We start from the raw sequence: 22653 nt of genomic DNA, 5'->3' as shown, positions 1-22653 counted from the left end.
TTTATGAAGTGCACTTAGGTGCAATTATCACTCTTTTGATCTATAAAGAAAATTATAGTGATTTTATAAAACAATTTTCCAAAATTTTGGTAAATTTATAGGTCAAATAAATGGCACCTACTGCAGAATAGCTTATTACTTATTGATTGCAGTATATATACATAAATATATATGTATACATACACATATAATGCTGGCCCTGGGACTTCAGCTTAGTGCCTGGGCATGGTCCCTGAGGTTTTGTGCTCAAGGTTAGTGCTCTATGGTTTGAACCGCAGCTTGGCTTTCAGGTTTTTTGGTAGTTAACTAGAGAGATGAGTCTCATGGGCATTCCTACTTGGGCTGGCTTCCAGTCATGATCCTCCCCCACAGACTCCTGAGTAGCTAAGATTGCAAGTGTGAGCCAACTGCCTGACAACTTAAGAAGATTTTTAACTTGAAATTTTTTAATTTGCATGAAGTAGTATATTATATCATTGAAAATTACTGATATCTATATTTTAGCCAAGTGCAGAAGTGCAAAAAGTCTACATATAAATACATTTTAATTAGAGGTGTAAAACAATAGAAATATTAGAAATGAAAAAATCCTGGCTATAAGTCCCTGTTCTGTAATTTATTAATATCTGAATTTAGGAAATACATCTCATCTCTACATTTCTTGAATGTGTACATAATATTTGAAGACTGCTGTGAAGGAAAATAAGGCACTGAATTGTGTGTTATGAAGGAAAAACTGAAGGTTTCACAGGGTTTTCTAAATTCTAGTTGTCTCCGTGGGGACCTGCACTTCCCTCTCCTGAGAGGGGTTCTGCATATTGATCATGGTAACTTCTAAAGGAGTCTACCAAACTTGTCTATTAAATTCAAAAAGCAGAGAAAAAAAAAGAGTGGAGGAAAGTTCTGGGAAGACCTTCGAGTGGGAGCAGGAGCCCAGGGGAAGAAGGCTCAGTGAGGACAAAGATTTATTGGAATGATTTATATGGTTCAAACCAGGGGACAGCTGTCAGATAGATAATGATAATAAAGATATGGAGCATTGGGGAACTGGACTGGTTTGAATACTCACCATTAGCCCTCCATACTGTTATTATCAGTGGATTATTTATTTCATACACAAAGCCTTTCATATTCAGTATAATATCCTTTCTTTTTTTCTTTTTGGGTTGTGGGACTTGAATTCTGGGCCTGGGCAGAGTCTCTGAGCTCTTCAGCTCAAGGTTACTACCCTGCCCCTTGAGCCACAGTGCCATTTCCCATTTTCTGGTGGTTAATTGGAGATAAGAGTCTCATGGACTTTAGTGCCCAGGCTGGCTTTGAACCTTGATCCTCAGATCTCAGCCTTCTGAGTAGCTAGGATTACAGGTGTGAGCCCCACGCTGGGTTAATATCCCATTCTTGTATCAAAAATATTATACAAGGGCATTGACTTATGGTATGCTTGAAAGCTTTACTGCTATTGATTATTCATGGAATAAAATTAAGTATAAAGAAAGAAAAATGTTGACCATAGAAAAGTTTTGGATACAAAAAATAGCATTGCATATTGGATTGGAAATATCAAAGCCACACCCTTCACAATTGTCTTTTTGAACATTTTGATGGGCTGCCACCGGGGATGCAGAGGTAGAAAGCATACCTTAGTGCAACAAAGGCATTGAATTTGAAACCTTAACCCCCGACTCATTTAGACTCTGCTTACTTAGTATAAAAGCATTTTGTTGTAAGACAAGAATGTCTTTTTCATAAATGCCAAAACAATTCAGTAATTGTTAACTATTTGAATATATTCATCTTACTTCTTAATAAATAGTTTAAAATATGCAATCTGGGGTAAATTGAAGGAATTCTCTTGTGAATTCTAGTGCTTATAATTAGCATTTATTGAATGCTTGCTGCACTAACTTTCCAACGTATTATTTATTTAGCCTGAATGACCCTAATGATGAAAGTGTCATTGTTATGTCTATTTAACGAATAGAGAATGTGAAGTTAGTTTGCATTTTGGTAAATTTCAAAATCCATAGAAGAACCAAGACCACTATTTTCATCCTTTATTTTAGGAAAGTTACTCATAGAGCCAGAACTTCTGCTAAAGTGCATGTGATTTCTTTCTTCAAATGTTCAATGACTCTTTGATAACCATTAAGCCTATAAAAGTTAAATATAGTCATTATTCAGTTACGTTTGCTAAGAGATGGAAATATTGTTTTAGTTAAGCACAAGAATAATACAGAAGGCAAAACATATTGGCTTTGGAAAATAGAGCTATATGTGTTTGCCTTTGGATTTCTATTTATTTTCTCTAGTTTTGATCAATGATTAAAATGACTGAAATGTCATATTCTATTAGCACTTGTAGGTGAGTATAAATAAGCTCAGAATATGTTGAGAAATGAAGAGATCAGACTGTTTTAAAATAATTCACTGGAGTTGAGGATTACTCAGGGAGTTTGGAATTGAGAACTGCAGTTCAAAACCAGCCCAGGAAGGAAATTCCATTAGACAAAAGTAACCATTAAAAAGCCTGAAAAACCTTGATACAAAAGACCATATAAGCCGGGAGTTTGGCCTAGTGGTTAAAGTGCTTGCCTAGCATGCACGAAGACCGGGGTTCGATTCCTTGGTACCACATACATACAAAAAAGCCGGAAGTGGTGCTGAGGCTCAAGTGGTAGAGTGCTAGCCTTGAGAAAGTCCAAGGACAGTGCTCAAGCGCTGAGCCCAAGCCCAGGACTGGCACAAAAAAAAAAAAAAAAAAGAAGACAAAAGGCCATATAGTAGGACGCTAAATGAAAGGATCTCTAGGATATAGAAACATAAGCCATATAATGAATGATGGTTGTTCTTAAGGTACTATGTTATCTCTCATCTCTTTTGCTGTCCCTTGGTTATCTCATATTGTTACAGTATCTCACTTTGTTACCTGATATATCGGATATATTTGTATTTGGTTATTTGAAATTGGATAGGGAACAGGGGAAAACAAGATGAGGGGTAGGGGTTGGGGGGAGGGAAATGGGGACCAAGACATGTGAAAGGGTATCAGTGTATGGGAATTAATGCACCATCTATCTGGCAGATATCATATAACCCTTCTATTAATTACAATAAAAATATATGAAAAAAATAAAAAGCCTGAAGTAGAGCCATGACTTGACTCAAGTAGTAGAGTAACAGCTCTGAGCAAAAACGTAGAAGGACAGCACCTAGGTAGAGTTCATATCAATAGAGGCATAAGAAAAAGCATTGCAGCATGTCCACAAGGCACATGCACACTGCGTAACCACATTATTATCTTGCTATACATGTAATTAAATATTTTCCATCTGTAATGTTTTGTCCAAATGATGTAACATTCATCACAAGGTATTTAAAATCATCATGAATTTGAGAGGCGTTTCATATTATGATTATGTTCACTTACAATGAACTAGTTGACTCCTAAGTGTAAAAAAAGTTGACTTCAGAGTAGCCAATGTTCTTATTTATATCCAATGGGATCAATGAATCAAAGGAATAAAAAGGTTTCTGCTTAATTAGAAACTGTATATTAAGAGAATATGGGAGCTTCCACATTTTCTTGATATAGGCATTTTCCTGCCTCTCTTCTAACTTCATCCTCACAAGCAGCCTTTGGGTGAATATCTGCCTTTCATTTATGCAAAAAGGAAGAATCAGTGTGCCCTAAAGAAAAGCTCAGACACTCTTGACCACCTCATGAGCTAACCCCTGTTAATAAGAACATTTGTCTTTAGCTTTAAATGTCAATATCATATAAATAACAAATATGGCCCATTTTCCTTAGGTTGAATATTTGGCTCTAATTAGACATACTTTGTAGACTTATGAGCTGGTATACCAGACATAGATTACTATGATTTACTCTGAGCAATCATCTCTTGGCTCTTCCTGGCACCTTTCCTCTGTCCTGAAGCAATAATTCAAAGTTGATGTGTTCTCATGTCTGTGAAACAAACCTGAGCAATTTATCATTAGTAAGAAAACTTGAAATTTTACAAATGATTTAGCTTTCACAAATTAGACTGGGCCCAAGATTACTCTTATAATAACATCACTCTTGTTTACATTTCAACAAGCCATTTATTTCTTAGTTGGAAAGAAATCTGTTGAGTTACAACACACCTAGTGTTATAGGAGCCGACTATAAATTTTGCTTGTCATACTTTTGATCTATATGAAGATCCATAAAATTACATTGGAAATCTTTGGGACTAAGTAATACAGCTCTAAACCATTTGTGAATACGTATATTGATGTAACTCTGAATCTGATAAAGATAAATCTGAAAAGAACTCTACCTGTTACGTGAAGATAATATGCCTTATATTCGGCCTTCTGATTAAATTTAATGAAGAGGATTTGCAGGTGAGATGGTGTTCCAGGGTGCCTATAAATAGCAGTCTATTTCTTCTCTCATAAATTGGGAATTTCCATTAGTGATTTGATCACATCACATAATTTAAAATTCTTCCTCAAGATGGTGTAGATAATGTCTCAAAGGATTTGAGAGGAAGTCTAGATATCTTCCCCATTCATTATGAAGCTTTCATTAATTTCCCTTTGCCTTCCTTCCATTACATGTTTGTTCTTTTTCTTTGGCCAGGAACTATAATTTGTGTTTCAAACCAGCCATTTGTGAAATTGTTTCACCTGTCCTTTGAACCACAAGTTCCTTAGGGAGAGAGACTTCTATTACTTGGATTCAATTCATCACAACCTCTTATAGAAACTTCATGTATATTAGATGAACATTTGCATCTATGGAGTGAAAGTGTCATTCATACTAATTTATATTGTAATTTGCCATGATTGAAGCTTTAGAAAATCTAGTTTGGCCACGTATTTTAAACATTTTGAATAAACAACCAGATCTTCAGGAAAGGTATTTTTATTTGCTTGTTTTGATAATTAGGCAGAATATCTTTGTTTATATAGTTAAGCAATTCATGAAACAGAAATGTCAAATTTTAGTACTCAATCATTAATTTGTCAGCTAGTATATTAAAACATTCATTAAACCTAATTTAAAATAATCAGAAGAAAGATATAGTGATAATATAGTGATAATACATTTTAGACACATTGATTTATTATGGTTTTAATAGGACTACTCAGGAATATGATTTTTTTTAAATATTTAGAACATATTATTTAGCTAATATTTTCAGTAATTTTCCTTGCAGACATTTTACATATACTGAGAAAAGTATTCAGAAGGAAAAAGAATTAAACCAAGGGACAGTTTTAATTCTCAGTCTGGCCACGTGACTTAGAACAGTTTTTCAACCTCTCTGAGACATGTTCCTAACATTGTACTCTGTGGTTTGCTGAAGAGTTGGTGATGGTAAATGCTGAATAAGAATTGTCTCTAAGATTAGCTGCATTCTTTTATAAATATGAGAGAAAAATGATTAGGGAAAGATGCAAAAAATAAATACATTTTTATGTAACAGACTGTACCATGATCATGATATTTTCTGGGAAGAATACAATGTGCTGTTTGTTTTTATGACAATTATTGACTATATGTCTGCCTTCTGCAATAGAAAAGATATTCTCTATGCTAACATGAGTGTTTGTAATGTGAAACAAAGGAAACAATGTTCTCCTCAATTTCTATTAGAAATTTTTTACCAACACAAATAAATTGATCAAGTATATTTTTGCAAATACATTGTACTAATCACACACACATACACACACATATATCATTTTTACTTTATATAAAGGTTAATTTGAAAGAAACAATGAACTTCAATGTAAATCTTAAAAAGAAAATTTCTAGGAGGAAAAAAATACGATTTTTAGAGTAAAGATTTCTTAGGTGTTTGTGACTAATACAAGTACAAATTGTTGAGCTCAACTGAAGAAATTAAGCATTTCTATTCTATAAAGAGGGAAATGCTTAAACCATAAATTTGACAGAGAACTTGTACCAATATGAGCAATGGAATTTCAAGGTACAATGGAATGCTACTCATCCATCAAACTGAAAGAATTTGACACATACTACTCTTCTGATGAAACTCCAATAATTAGTCTGAGTAAACATAGCTGGAGAAAATGGGTCAAATGGAAATCTCAGTGGACATATAAGTACAGGAAACCCATCGGTGCTTGACTACAGATGAATGGCAGAAGGGATACAAGAACATGAGGAAATGTTTAGGAGTGATGAGTGTGTTCATGGATGGTGATGGTTCCATAAATGTTTACATATGCTCAGATGTATTAAATTCAGTACATTGGTCTGTATATGGAACACTTGGGGGCGAGGGTATTGACAGGATAAGAAACACAGGAATAATAAACAGATTGGGATTCCACCAAACTGGAAAGCTTCTGTATTGCAAAGGAAATAAACAACACAGAGAAAAGCCAACCTAAAACATAGAAAATGTTTTTTTTACAAAGCATATATTTGGCAAGGAGTTGAAATTAAGAATATAAGAAAATCAAAAAATGATAGAATAAGAAGAAAGAGGAGGAGAAAGACATGGAGAAGGAGAAATCAGGAGAGAAGGAGAGGAGGAGGCAACAAACTTGAAAAAAATGTTTCTCTAAAGAAGATTTACAAATGTCCCACAAGTATATGAAAAGGTTGTTCAACATCACTCACATTCACATCATTAATACGTAGAATAAAAACTGATCCCACAGAAATTAACATTAACCAGACACTAGGCAGAATAAAGGGTATCAAGGGGTAAAAAAAGGTTTTATAGGATCTATCAACTCAATTTTCTTAGATATTTCAGCCCATTTTGATTCCTTCTTTTATGCTGTTGCACTGAAATTACTATTAAGAACAAGACACAGTTCTTAACTTCAAGGAATTCAAAACACTGGAGTCCATCCACTTTTGGCACAAGAGTAACGAATTTTTTTTTTAGTGCTGGATAGAAGTTTTTTTATTAAAGAATTTATTAACATGATTTTTACATCATATTTCAAATGACATGTTTAACAAATTATTCAAGAAGGCTATATCTATATATAATCACTGGCACTTAGTTTTTAGAACATAATCACAATTAGGCTAAGGCTTTGTATATCATAGATACATATTAATCTATGAAATAAAGCATTATGTCTATAGAGTCATAGGATTTACGTCTATGTAGTTATGTTGACATTTCCAATACCATGTCCATAGCACTGGGTGTGCGCATATTAAGTCCTCTCTCTTGTACTGTTTGGATCTAATAGCCACACATTAAGGATACCATGTGCCTTTTGTTCCTTTGGTCTTGACTTATCTCACTCAAGATGATTCGCTCTAGATTCATCCACTTCCCTATGAATGCCATTATTTTATCTTGTCTGTTGGCTATGTAGAATTCCATTGTGTGTGTGTGTGTGTGTGTGTGTGTGTGTGTGTGTGTGTGTATATATATATATATATATATCACATTTTCTGTATCTGTTCATCTGCAGCAGGGCATCTGGATTGTTTCCATCATCTGGCTATTGTGAATAGTGCAGAGATAAACATAGCTGAGCAGGTATCCTTATCATATCTTGGGTTATGATGTTCAGGGTAGATGCTCAGAAGTGGTATGGCGGGATCATAGGGAAGTTTCAGTTCTTTAAGAAACCTCCACACTGCTTTCCAGAGTGGCTGAACTAGTTTACAATCCCACCAGCAGTATAGTAGGGTTCCTTTTTCTCCACAACCCCTCCAACAACTGTCATTGTCTAAGTTCAAAATCTTGGCCATTCTTATTGGGGTAAGGTGGTATCTTAGGGTTGTTTTTATTTGCATTTCCTTTATGACCATGGATGATGAGCATTTTCTCGTATGCTGTTCTGCCATTTTAATCTCTTCTTCTGATAAGTCTCTCTTTAGTTCCCTTGCCCATTTAGTGAATGGTTTTTGGGGTTTGTGGGGGATTAGTTTCTTGAGTTCCCTGTAGATACTGGATATTAAGCATTTGTCAGATGTATTATTGGTAAATATCTTTTCCCAGTTGGTTGGCTCTCTCTCTACTTTTGTGGCTATGTTTTTACCTGTGCAGAAACTTTTTATTTTTAGGTAGTCTCATTTATCAAGTCTCTCCATTTCAGTAAAGAATGTCTTTTGGATTTTGATGGGGATTGCATTGAATTTGTATATCAATTTTGGCAGTATATCCATTTTCTCTATGTTGATTCTCCCCAGCCATGAGCATGGGATGTCTTTCCATTTCCTAGTGTTCTCTTTAATTTCTTTCATTATGCTTTTATCGTTTTCATTAAATAATTCCTTTACATCTTTGGTTAAGGTAATTCCTAAGTATTTTATTCTTTTGGGGGCTATTGTGAATGGGATCATTTTCTTGATTTGGCCTTCTCTTTATTTATTGTTGGTGTACAAGAAGTCTACTGACTTCTGAAGGTTAATTTTGTATCCTGCCACTTTGCTAAAGTGGTTTATTAATTCTAGGAGTTTGGGAATGGAGCTTGTTGGGTCACTAAATTAGAGGATCATGTTGTCTGGAAATAGGGATAGTTTAATTTCTTCTTTCCCTATGTGAATCCCTTTAATGTCCTTTTCTTGCCTTATAGCTCTGGCTAAGGGTTCCAGCACTATATTGAAGAGAAGTGGAGAGAATGGGCATCCCTGTCTAGTTCCTGATTTTAAGGTAAATGGTGTCAGTCTTTCACCATTTAGTACAATATTGGCTGCAGGTTTTTCATATATGGCTTTAATTATTTTAAGGAATGTACCTCTTATTTCTATTTTTTCTAGTGCTTTCAACATGAATGGATGTTGTATTTGGCCAAATGCCTTCTCCACATCCAGAGAAATTATCATGTGATTCTTATCTTTGGCTCTATTGATGTGATATATTACATTGATTGATTTGTGAATGTTAAACCAGCCTTGCATCTGTGGGATGAAGCCTACTGGATTGTAGTGTATAATTTTTTAAATTTGTTTCTGGATTCTGTTGGATAATACTTTATTGAGAAGTTTTACATCTGTGTTCATTAGAGAAATAGGTCTGAATTTTAAGAAATGTCCTTATACTATAAAACAAATTGAATCTGGGTAATACAGTGATTTCTGATTGACCCAGGATCAATATAATTAGCACTCACTACAGGCCCAAATAAACAAACACCAAATAAGTAGATGAATGTAGAGCTATGTGACTTTGAGAGCAAGAGACAGTAACTTGCAAGAATTGCATCCAAAGTAAATTTCATAATCTAAGCTGGAGAATTTTGAAATACAGAATTTGGACTTCTCCAATAGGCTTGTACCAACCATCACTGGGATTACAAAGGAAAAGAATGGACTCCTAAACAATTTTACCAGTCATATTAGATCCTACTAAGAAACATTCTGTTTGACCTAAGCTTATCTCTGGGAAAAACATTAATTATGTTCTTTACAGACAATGTGCTGCCTTTAGCCACTCTCCTATGAGTCCAGGTTTTAAATTGACACTAATTTGTTAGTCAGGAAAATCTCAAGCTGCGATGTCAAATTAAATGGGTGTTGGGTAGGAGATACAACCTGGGATTCAGCTGTGGCCAGCACAATCTTTTCTGGTTGAAAGGACATTCAGTTTGGACTCTCTGGCTTCCCACAATTTATTTTCTTTACAAATCAAAAATCCCAGTTTGGAAAACAATGATCAACTATGAGGGAATAGCTATCATAGTTGAGTGACATCAGGACATTACCCACTTTGTTATACAAATTTATCAGATATACCATGAAGAATTAATTTTCAAATGTATAAAAAATGGAAAAGAATAAAAAGATAACAGGTACTGCAAAGATATCTTTGCAAAAAAGAAACCAATGCATGTTTTATATGAAAATGATATTGCCAACTTTAAAGTAAATCTGCAGATGCATTCAATATCAGATTAGGTTAACATCAAAGGAAATACTTTACAAATTGAAGGATAAAACTGGATATGCATTTTAGAAATAAAGTCTGAGAGACAACAGTATGGAAAAATAGAAGAAAGATCTTAAGAAATCCGAGGTATATTAATAAATTTGCCATTTGCCTAATCAAATTTCCATAAGAAGTGGGAAGAATGAGGAAGAACCAATATACTAAGTGATAATTGCTGGAAAAATTATAAAACAAATAGTAATCTAGATCAAATATAAAGAGCAGTCTGATGATAAGCAGAAAAAAGGAAACCTAGATGTAGATATGGGATATAAGTAAAAACAAATACAAGATAGAAAAAAGGATCAGAGTAAGACAAAAATTCAATATTTTATTCCCATATGTATACATGCATCTGTACATATGCATATATGCATATATATACATATGCATATATGAAAATTTTGAATGACAGCTGATTTTTCCTCAGTGCTCACATTGCAGTGTTTTAAAACAGAAATAAAGTATCAGTTTAATTTTCTAATCTTAAATCCAAACTTTAAAAATCCAGGAAAAAATATAGTAATTTCTAGGTAAAAAATAAACGAAGTAATTTGATCACAAAGATTGTCTTCATTCTAAAACATCTATTTGTTTTATTTCATTAAGAAAGAAAATGGGCCTGGCAAGGTGGCTCACGCTTGTAATCCTAGTTACTCAGGAGGCTGAGGTCTGAGGATCAGGGCTCAAAGTCAGTCGAGCAGGAAAGGACCTGAAACTCTTATCTCCAATTAACCTCTAGAAAACGGGAAGTGGGGCTTGGCTCTAGGGTAGGGTAGCCTTGAGCTGAAGAGCTGAGGGCCAGTGCCCAGGCTGAGTTTAAGCCCCATGACCACTACCAACAACAACAAAAAGAACGAAAATGGTAGAGGGATATCCCTGAGCAAAATAGTTCAAGACAGCATCCAGGCCAGTCCCGGAGTTAGATTTCCAGGACCAATAATAATCAACCTCCTCCAAAAAAAAAAAAAAAGAAAGAAAAGTCACTCTTAAATAGAAAATATATTAATCTATGTACTTATTGTCTGTGAGGAAGTGGAGAGTGATAAAAATGATGTCTGAAAGGCAAGGAGAGTTAGCTAATAATGAGTATCAGTAGTTTTTAGGAGTGCTGTCATGATTTGCTTTCATCTTAAACCACTACAATCATTGGAAGGATTCTTTGTGCTCCCACTGGCCATACATTTTTTTTTAATAAAGATTCTGTAGAGAGGCTGAAAATGTGGCCTAGTGATAGAGTGCTTGCCTAGCATGCATGATGCTTTGGTTTTTATGCCTCAGTACCGCATACACAGAAAATAAAAAGCCAGAAGTAGTAGTGTGGCTCAGGTGGTAGAGTGCAAGCCTTGAGAAAGCTCAAGAGTGCCCAGTCCCTGAGTTCAAGCCCCAGGACTGGAAAAAAAAAGAAATAAAGAAAAGATAAAGAAAAAATTGATACCTGAAACACAAAACTAGAAAAGCTTATTAATGTTTACTGATTATCATTATTGTTTATTTATTTGATGACCTGGGTACTGAAATTAATGGAATTTACAAAAACACATTTGCATGTAAACAGAAATAAACAGGCACTTTGTAATTGAGCTCTAGTCATCACCAGTTTTTTGAAGTTTGTCCAAAATTTCTTTTGGCTCTAAAATGGTGGCTCCATTAAATTTCCACTGTAATTAAGAATATCAGAACAGCCGAGCCTCCATTCTAAAGTTTCGGTGGTGAAGTCATCTGTATTTCCTAGGTCAGTAAATCCAACAATATAATCTTGTGTCTGTTGTTTACCAGTGCTAGTGTAGGAATGACTTTGATACAGTCTCTCACAAAGGAAAGGTGCTCTTTCTACAAGCAGCTTCAAAAATTTGGTCACAAGGGGCTGGGAGTGCTTGCCTAGCATGCATGAAGACCCGGGTTCGATTCCTCGGCACCACATGCATAGAAAAAAGCCAGAAATGGTGCTGAGGCTCAAGTGGTAGAGCTCTAGCCTTGAGAAAGTCCAAGGACAGTGCTCAGGCCCTGAGCTCAAGCCCAGGACTGGAAAAAAAAAATTTGGTCACAAGATGTTTCTTGGCAAGTATCACCAAATGTCTGTTTAGTATTTTGCACCTGAGTATAGCGTCTCTGCAGAAATGGCAAACTCCTTTCTTTTCACTGTCTTTGACTTCTTGAAAAAAAGTCTCGCTAAGGATTTCTCTGTATTCACCATGCCATTCTTGTTTCTGCTGTTGAGCTTTCCTTACTGCCTCAACTCAGTTTTCTTTTAGGCCCTCCAATTCATCCTTATCCAATCTGGTCCTGTTTCTTAATTTTAGAATCTCAATGATCTTTTATCAGTTTGGTAGTCTGAAGCAATTGGTTTTCCAGGACTTTCACCCTCCATTCTTCTAAATGCTATTGTTCAGCTGAACTCTAGATGGTGTCCAGGGAGTGAGGGAGGGGTAACAGCTCCGGAAGGTCCTATTGTTGTGTCAATGTTATGTCAGGAATAACACTATAATATTACTATAATAATAACATATTATTCCTAATTAAATATTAATTGGTTAGGAATATCTCCCAGTTTCATTTCTAAGGCCATTATTTCAGGTATAGAGCCTTGATTTATTTTTAAAATTCTTACCATAAATGAAAGGTACAAGGAGTTTCATGAGGATAATTGTAGCATTCATATAATGTACTTTTATACAATTCAACCCCATCTATACATTTTATTTATTTTTTTTGGACTGGTATCATAGTTTGAACTCAGAGTCTTAGGTCAGCTTGCTTGCTCACTTGGTTGGTTTTCTACCATTTGATCCATGTTTACTGCCCAGATTTATGAGGATTATTATGGAGATAGAGTCATAAGGACTCTTCTTCCTTGCTGCCTTTGAACTAAAATCTTCTGTAACTCAGCTTCCAATGCAGCTAAGATTATAAACATAAGCCACTGAAACACATCTATATTAATCTTTTGTTGTCAGTCCTGGAGCTTGGACTCAGAGCCTAAGTACTGTCCTTGGGTTTTCTCAAGGCTAGAGCTCTACCACTTGAGCCACAGCACCACTTCTGGCTCCTTCTATGAATGTGGTACCGAGGAATCGAACCTGGGTCTTCATGCACACTGGCCAAGCACTCCACCACTAGGCTAAACTCCCAGCCTCTATATTAATTTTTTATAAGTCCACTTTGATAAGAGCAGAGGCACTAAGCAGCGAAAGAAGAAAGGGAAAATTTAGGACAATTAGATATAAGATTTATATACAGATATATAATAGAAAAAATATAGTTCAACTTCTTGGCATAGAATGTGTACAGTATATATTTATATCCAACTAAGGCATGTTTACTTCATTAATGAAAGGATGGTTTGACACTGTCAATATAACTTAAATTGTTGATTAAAGAAGAAAAAGGGATATGATTCTATCAGTTAACCGTAGAAATTCCCTTAATGAATTGAAAGCTCTGTAAAAATGTTAGAGCAAGCTATCAACCATGAATCCTCAAAAGGCATCTGTTTACTATCAGGATGCAAATAAAGTCATTGTAGTTTATTGATTCCAATCTACGCAACACAATAAAACAGAAATACCACATGAAGAAAGGCTGAGGGCTTCACTTCATGCTCTGGTGTCTGCCTAAGGAAAATAGCATCTGCAATGTGAATAGGACCTCTTGAGTGTGTATAACACAAACTTGACATTAAGATATGAAAGGAGGCAGAATTGCTATCATTCTCAGAAAATGATGCCCTATGCCAACAATTGAAGCTATTCACAGAGAATTTTAGAGCTAATAATAGATTTTAGTGAAATCAATACATAAAAATGAATAGTATTAGTACTAGAAACAATAATAAAAAATAAAATGATAACAATAAAAGTACAATTCCTTAAAATGATATGTTTCTACAGATTTGGCTTTGAAAAAAATTACAAAATCTTCTGGAAGGAGAAAACTGAAACAATGAGCATTATGTGTTAAATGGAAATAAGACAAATAAATGGATAATAAAGAGTTTATTTTAAAATTCATATGAAAGAATATCTGAATTAGAACAGTAAATATAATTTAAAAAAACAAGAGAGTAGAGTACTTGATCTCCCTGATAGAATTATATGTAAAATTGTATATATGTATATAAATATCAAAATATGTGCACATATGTAAATATACCAATACACTTATACTACACTGTATACACATGTACACATTATCATACACTAACATGCATACATAAATGTGAAAATGCATATATATTTCTCTACAGAAGTATCTATGTGAGTATAGAGAGACAAATATAAGAGTGATAATAATACTTTTGGCGAGGGAGGCTGAGAGCAAGACAGAATTGGGAGATGGAAAATATAGAGGTGAGAGCCAATAAAACTCATTGAAATTATATATAAGTTTAATACTTATTAATTAAATGCAAATATAATAATTAATAGTATTAAGTATAAGTTGAATAACTATGATTTCTAAACAAGGAATGATTTTAAATGACAATTATAATTCTTGGAGAGAGAATCATATATTTCACCACTAGTAGAGAAAACTGCAAATTTCAAATATAGGAGTTACTTTCCATTCATGTCATTCTCTAAGCATTTGGGTCAAAATGCATAAAGATTACGTGTAATAAACAGCAATCTAATAAGTGAACAGCTAGAAGATTGAGCAATTTATTAAATATGTATTCAACAATAACATGAAAAATTTCATTAATAATCAGGAATATTTGCACCTGCTACTGTTAAATGAATATTGCAATTTTTGAGATGTTATGTGGTGAATGTATTTATTTCCTCTTCAATTTGGGTAGGCTTGTGATGGCTTTACCTAATAAAATTTTGACAGAATTAATGGTCTCTACCCTGGGTTTACACTCAGATTGCAAAATATCATAAAGTTTCACACTTGCTTCCTTGAATATTTGCTCTTGAACACATGTGACTACTCTGAGAAATATGAAGAGGTAATGTCTAGGTGTGCTGGTCTTTAAGACTCGGTTACTTGAGTCTATCAAGACACAATCCATTCTTCCTGAGCTCTGTCTTCCATTTATTAAAAATGATCTAGCTCATGTCTCAGAAATACAGATCCTGCCTAGTAAAAAGGAAGTTCTGAGTTCATATCTCACAACCATTGCAAAAAAAGGAAAGGCAAAAGAAAAGAAACCCAAGATATGAAAACAAGAGGTTTATTGTTGGGATTTTTGTTCTGAATGTATTATATGAAGTTATTTCTTTTCTCTTTTTGTTCCCCTTATGATTTATCTCATGTTGTTACTGTATCTGACTTTGGTATATCATATATACATTTATTCATTTATTTGAAATAGGTAAGGGAAGGGGATAAACAAGATGATTGGGAGGGATGGGAGAGAGAAAGTGGGAGAAAACATAGGAAGGGTTATCTATATTCAAGAAGTAATGTATCCATCACCTGATGACTGTAACTGTATCCTTTCCATACATCACCCCAGCAATAAAATACAATTAAAAAATAAAATAATATAAAAAGCAAAGAAAATGTAAAAAGAAAGAAAAGAAGCAGTGATCTAACAAGAAGAAATATCACATAAATATGATAATATATAAGTAATATGTTTTTGATGGAAGTGTAAATCGAATCTTTAGAAAATAATTATGTAATACCCAGAAAATTTCAGAAAACTCTAAGTCAATAACCTAACACTGGTATGCCTTCATACCTCAAATTTATGAGGGAAGATGGGAAAAAACTGTATATTTTTGCATAGATTTTAATAGTAAAAATCTGAAAGCAATTGGTAGAAGAAATATGTACATATATTTTGTCTTCTTTTTATTATAAATTTTATATAGTAAAGTATGCCTGTTATGCAGCAGGCACTCCTTATTTATTGAATAAATCATTATGCTATTAGAATACATTAAAATGAATAGTCTTCATATGTCAGCATGGATAATACCTAAAAAACAGGTGCTATAAAAATATTCTTAGTGTGATTCCATTTAGAGAAAAATAAAAACAAATAGTACTATTTAGGAAGACTCTATTCATGACAAAATATGAAAAAAATTCATACCAACTTCAGAGTAGCCATTGCCTTTCATGAATAATACAAGTGTGAGAATTGTAAAGTAGCATAAAACCCTTAGTGATCACATTTAAAGCATTTGATCAAGCTGGTATTTTAAGAAGGGTTGAGCTGGGAAGAGTTCCCAGGACTATGTGTAAAATGCCAGGTTTAGGGGGAGTCATCACAGACCCTTCGTGTTGGGCTATGGTTATCAGTCAGTGACAATGGAGCCAAAGAGCCATATGTACAAAGACATGTGGGATTAGAGCTGAGATGATTTGATGATCCAGGAGATGTGAGGAGAACGTGGAGTCAGGGAGGACAGACTCTCCGCATCCAGGTGAACATGCATTGTGCTCTGGATTCAGTTTTGGACACGTGATGATAACTTTTTATTTTATTTTAGTATAAAGAACATGGGCAGGGGCCAGGAGTTTGGCCTAGTGGTAGAGTGCTTGCCTAGCATGCACGAAGACCCGGGTTCGATTCCTTGGTACCACATACATTGAAAAAAAAAAAAAAGCCACAAGTGGTGCTGAGGCCCAAGTGGTACAGTGCTAGCCTTGAGAAAGTTCAAGAACAGTGCTCAGGCCCTGAGCCCAAGCCCAAGACTGGCAAAAAAAATAAATAAATAAGGAAAGAAAGAAAGAAAGAAAGGAAGGAAGGAAGGAAGGAAGGAAGGAAGGAAGGAAGGAAGAAAAAAATAAAGAACATGGGAAGAGGAGTTTTCCATTATTTCAGTAAGACAATGAGTACATTTCTTGGGCAACAGTGTTACCCCCTTCCTTGTTTTTTCTCCCACTTTCCCCCATCCTCCTCGGCTGAAGTCGTAAAGTTCATTTCCAACACATTGTCTTGTGAATATGGCTGTTTCCTTGGTTCACTCTTTTTCCTTTGTCTCGCCATTTTGTTATTGCCCTTCCTTTCCCCAAGACAGATAAATGTATACACAAGACACAGGCTACAAAAACAAACAACAACAACAACAAAAAAAAACAGCCACAACAGGGGGATAAACCAAAGAGTGAGGTGGGCATGAAAAAAAAAATCTGTGGAGATTTCAGGAGACTCTGAATTGCAGAGCTATCCAAGCAAAGAGAACTGGAACAAATACATGAGGAAAAGTCAGAAGGCATGGCCACGGGAAGCACTAAAACATTAGGATGGCATAGAAATACCCATAGAATATTTCACGATTGAATTACAGCCCTTTCTCATGGAGGATCTACTTGATTTCACATCCCACCTCCCCTTTGAGCAGCAGGAGAATAGTCTCTGTCATCGCTGCAATTTTTGTTTTCTGTGTTACATTCTCTATAACATTAATTATGCACAATGTTCTCTCTTACTTTTGGCTCTTGGTAGATTTCATTCACCTTTTTAAAAAATATTTTTATTGGTATTTAATAAAAAGGTTACATGATATTTGCCAGATAGAAGGTGCATTAATTCACATACATTGATACCCTTCCACATGTCTTGGTCCCCATTACCCTCCCCCCCACCCTCCGTCTTGGTTTTCCCCCTTCCCTGTCCAATTTCAAGTAATCAAATACAAATGTATCCAATATATCAGATAACAAAGTGAGATACTGTAACAATATGAGATAACAAAGGAACAGCAAAAGAGATGAGAGATAACATAGCACCTTAAGGACAGCAATCATTCCTTACATGGCTTTTATTTCAATATCCTACAGATCCATTCAATTAGCTTCATACTATATGGCCTTATGTATCAAGTTTTTGCTCTATTGCAAATCTTTGCTATTAGAGCCCAAGGTTTCTACTGATTATGATGAATGAGGGAAACCATTGAGCCTAAGTTCCTTTGAGTCTGGCTTACTTCACTTAATATGATTTTTACTAAGTCTTTCATTTCCTAACAAATGGGGCAATGTCGTTTTTTCTGACAGCAGCATAGAATTCCATTGTGTACAAATACCACAACTTGTTGATCCACTCATCAACTGAGGGACATCTAGGTTGGTTCCATATCTTTGCTATGGTGAATAATGCTACAATGAACATTGATGTGCTAGTGGATTTAGTGTGTCCTAGTTTCTGGATGGTTGGGTAAATGCCAAGTAGTGGAATTGTTGGGTCATAGGGAAGCTCTATGTTTAGCCTTTTGAGGCACTGCCATACTGCTTTCCATAGTGGTTGAATGAGTTTGCACTCCCACCAACCGTGTAGTAGTGATCCCTCCTGGCCACATCCCCTCCAGCATCTATTGTTATTAGTTTTCCTGATCCTGGCCATTCTAACTGGAGTGAGGTGGAATCTTAGCGTTGTTTTGATTTGCATTTCTTTTATGACCAGAGATGTTGAGCATTTCTTCATGTGTCTATAGGCCATTTTTGTTTCTTCTTCAGAGAAGACTGTCTTTAAGTCTTTGGCTCATTTTTTAATGGGATGGTTTAGTTAGAAAGCCTACAGAGTGGGAGAAGATCTTCACCAACCACACAACGGACAAAGGCCTCATATCTAAAATATATCAACAGCTCAAAAAATTAAATCACTCCAAAACTAATTTCCAAAGATTTCATTCATCTTAATGTGACTACCTTTATAGTATCTGCCCTCTCTCTTCCTCATCTGGCTTCCCTTTCTCAGGGAAGACTTCTGATTCAATGTCCTCCCTCCAAAAGTTAGGTACCCTCCTTTTATGGACTGTTTCTTTGTTACTGGGATAACACAGGACACAAAATGGTGCCTGGTGATTTATGTTTCATAAATACTTGTAGCTGCACATAGTGGTACACACTTGTAATTCCAGCTGCTCTGGAAGGAATCAGGGTCTAAAGCTAAAACATTGTCTAAGGGTAAAACATTAAACCTTGCCTCAAAAAAGTAATTGAACGGCAAAAAGGACTGGGCTCTGGCTCAAGTGCTGCCAAGAACATAAATAATACAAGATAAAATAAATATTTGCTGAAAAAATAAATACTGTTTTAGATATTGGCCATGAAAACTAGGGCTTATAATCAAACATAATGTTGCACAGATTGCTTTATAGAAGGAACATGTGTCTCCAGTTATATGTAGGTAATTCAGTGTTCAGGATGATGTTTTCCTTTTGGTTGTCATTGTCTACTCTTCCTTTCACAATGCTTAGAGAACTTTTATAGCATTCATTTCAACAATGTTTTAGGCTACAAATGAGATGAGCTACTTTGCAACCTAATCATCTTAACTTTTTCATTGCAAACCTAATGATTTATTTAACTGAGGACTGATTCCCCCATTAAGGCATATTAATACCACAGGATTGGCTTTGTAAATTTGGTAAAACCTGATGATTATCAGCAATTAGTGATTTGTTTGAACCTTTGTATAAAATGTAATACGAGGAGATATACTTTGAGTTAATAGCTTTGCCTTCTCATAATTTTTGTGGGAGCAAAAATTTCTCAGCATAATTTTTCAGGTTTTTATGGGTGAGAGAACATCATCATTTCCTTATATTCAGAATGATTTAAGTTCATTCTAATAAAATAAAAAGGATCTTCATTTGTCTGAGAAGGTGCCACTTGCAACTAGAGACATCTATATTAGTGAATAATTATTTTAATTCTCCCTTGTCCCTGGCAGAGCTACAATTAGAACTCAAGGCCTTCAGCTCACTGAACTGACAGGCACAGCACCAGATCAATAATGCCCCTGCCAAATCTAAAAACATCTTAAAAAGTGATGGTAAAAGTGTGTTTTACTGTGAAATTGGCCTCTTGGTTTATTTTCCTTTTCAATGTATGCCTCTGTGCTTAAGAAAGTGATAGAGGGAAATGAGAATGAGAGGAAAAGAAACCCAATAGTTGACTGATGACCTTTTAAATGGATCAAAACAACAACCTATTTATAGCCTCTGGGAAATGCTCATCCTTTGAAGGCCTCTCACAAGCTCTTTATCCTATGTGGCCTTTTTAGGTGTTCTGTTTTAATCAGGATCTAAATAAAGAAAGTAAATGCTGCACAGGATCAAATTTACAGTGGTGCTAAATGAGAAATCTATGGGTCTGAAAACACTGTAGAGGCTGTGTTTCTGTGGCCATTGATTTCTCTTTCCCGATATCTACCTTGTCTGGTCCCCATTGAACTTGAATCTTTTCCTTACCTACCAGCGCCATGTGCAGCTACCTAGGAGACTCCTGAAACACTTCTCTTTGTAGAAGCATCACTTTGATGGTAGAAACCTCAGTGTGATTCCATCAGTATCTAGAAGATTCCTGTGTGCTCTCCATTTTCATCACTCATCTAATTCCACTAGTTTTAGAGTCTAAAACCAATACAAAATGGATGTTTGCCATATTAATAAGCGGTAGTCAGATTTCATAACATCATCTTTTAAAGAAACGATCACAAGTTCCTTCTTATTTTCTGCCATTGTCAGAATAAAAAAAAAAGTTCAAATGGAGTTGTTGAAAAGTATATAGACAGCCCGTCAGCAAAGTTTTATCTCTCCAGGCTGCTCAGTTTAGAAATTCAGACACTTAAGGGAGCTGAGGAAAGATCTTTCTTCAGGTCAGCGAGGAAATATCAGGAGCAACTCTGAAGATGTGTCTCTTTTCAAAGTATTTGCTGTTAAAGATGGTAAGCTTTTAATAGGCTTCAAAGACAGAGAAAGTAATAACAGCAGAGATGTGACCACAGTGATCATGTTCATTCTTTTTCAAACCAAGATGGATCAGGTAACATAGAGGTTCTCTTAGAAATGATGCCAGTGCAACAGGCATGGTGGTGCTGTCTTGTGATTATGGCTATTGGGGAGGCTGAGATCAGGATTGCTATTTGAAGTCAGCCTGGGCAAAAAGAAAACAATTGCAAGACTACATCTCTAGCTACCACTAGCTGCCATTACAGCTGTAGTGAAAAGTCTTAATAGGAGGACTACTGCAGCCCAGACTGGCCCCATTATATAACTAACCATAGCAAAATGGACTGGGGATATGGTTAAAGTGGTAGAGTAGCCATCTAGTAAGCTGGAAGCCCTGAATTTGAGCCCTAGTTACTGACATTCATCACAACAAAACCAAACTGCCAATACAAAAGGTGTAATCAAGTATCACTGAGAAAACTGGGATCTATGGCCACCCTAATTACAGTCAAATACTAGCCAAACCTATTAGAACAGAAGGACCAGGATTGAGTTTGGCGAATAGGGATATTTATTTGACAAATTTCATGAATAAATATGAAGCCAACCTCCTATATTAATGTGGAAGGTGAATAATTTGATTGGAGTTATTAAGACCATTAAAGCTGATTGCTTTAAGATTTGTTGTTATTCTGTTAGATTAAAAGATAAATCAATGTCAGCTTGTTACTGCACCCTCCAAAGTAAATTAATCAATGACTAACATGGTTTGTATGTTCTGTTTCCAGTCATTTTGGTGTTGTTTTTGCCAGTTGGTTTTGCCCTTGATGTCCTATTATCTGATTTGTGTCGAATATGTGCTGTTGTCACTTCTTTTATAGCTGTTGAAATTTTTATTCAAAAAATATTCAGTTTCTTGGGTTGGAGGAATTGAGACCTGGCACATTTCGAAGCCACTTAGAAGAAACATGTACATGATTTATAGAAAAAGCAAACAAAGCATGACCTTTCTTGAACTGATTAACAGCACCATGCTTCAGAATGGCAGTTTACTATAGATTTGCCCATATTGCATGATAGTATGCAAGTGTGTAGCATAGACTGCAAAAATGCAGCATGAAAATATAAAGTGATGCTAGTATGAGAAAGAAAATTCAAATGCTTTCTCTGTGTTTTTCTCTAGAAAAATATATCTATGTATTTATTCATCAGGATATGTATTTTTAAATTCTTTCATTAATCATTCACAGAGTTTCAATTCCATATATCAATTTATAAATGCATTGCATTGTTTTACTTTTTATTATTAACTTTAAGTAGCTGTACAAAGAAGTTTCCATTTAACAAAGCAGTTTATAAGTTTGGCTCTCATTTTTTTCTGCCATCCTGGTGCTTGAACTCAGGGCCTGAGCACTGTCCTTGAGCTTTCCTCAAGGCTAGAGCTTTGCCACTTGAGCCACAGGACCACTTCTGTTTTTTTTCTATGTATGTGGTACAGAGGAATAGAACCAGGGTCTTCATGCATGCTAGGCAAGCACTCTACCACTAGGCCAAACTCCTGACCTCTGGCTCTCCTTACTTTTTCCCAGCTCTCCCAGCATGACTGAAACCCTCAAGATACCTAGCCCCATTTTCACATATGTATATTGAATATTATTACTACATTAATCTACCCCTCCTCTTTCCATTTGTCTATTCCATTTCTCTTGATTACAATTCCCTGTAAAAACATATATTTCAGTTTCCTGGAATTCATGTCATGACATTGTATGTTGTTTGTCCAGAGGAATTATACTAAAGGAATCTTCCCTGAGTATAGCTTACTTTAGTTAATTTGTTTGTTTATATATGCTTATGTCCTTGCATGTGCTTTCATATATGTTTATACTTCAGATCTAACTTAAACCTATAAAAGAAAACATATGCCCTTTGTCCCTATCTGAGACTGGCTTACTTCACTCAAGGTACCTGAAACTATAGCTCTGTATGAAAATTTCAAAGTCCACACAAGGCTGCATTTTATTGGCAGTTTGAATAGTAAAATACTTTTTTATTGTAGTAAAATACTTTAATAGTATTTATTAATGCTACCG

At 35.1% G+C, this 22653-nt stretch overlaps 1 pseudogene; it reads right to left on the bottom strand.

The window, feature by feature from the left end:
• Nucleotides 1-764: 764 nt before the first annotated feature.
• Nucleotides 765-20093, bottom strand: LOC150059589 (thioredoxin domain-containing protein 9-like; annotated as a pseudogene).
• Between the last annotated feature and the right edge of the window lie 2560 nt (nucleotides 20094-22653).

This window comes from Megascapheus bottae, chromosome 8 (assembly GCF_031878675.1).
Source record: "Megascapheus bottae isolate mThoBot1 chromosome 8, mThoBot2.hap1, whole genome shotgun sequence".
NCBI classification, from domain to species: domain Eukaryota; kingdom Metazoa; phylum Chordata; class Mammalia; order Rodentia; family Geomyidae; genus Megascapheus; species Megascapheus bottae.
The sequence above is the reverse complement of the archived record's forward strand: the minus strand, read 5'-3'. Positions and strand labels throughout refer to the sequence as shown.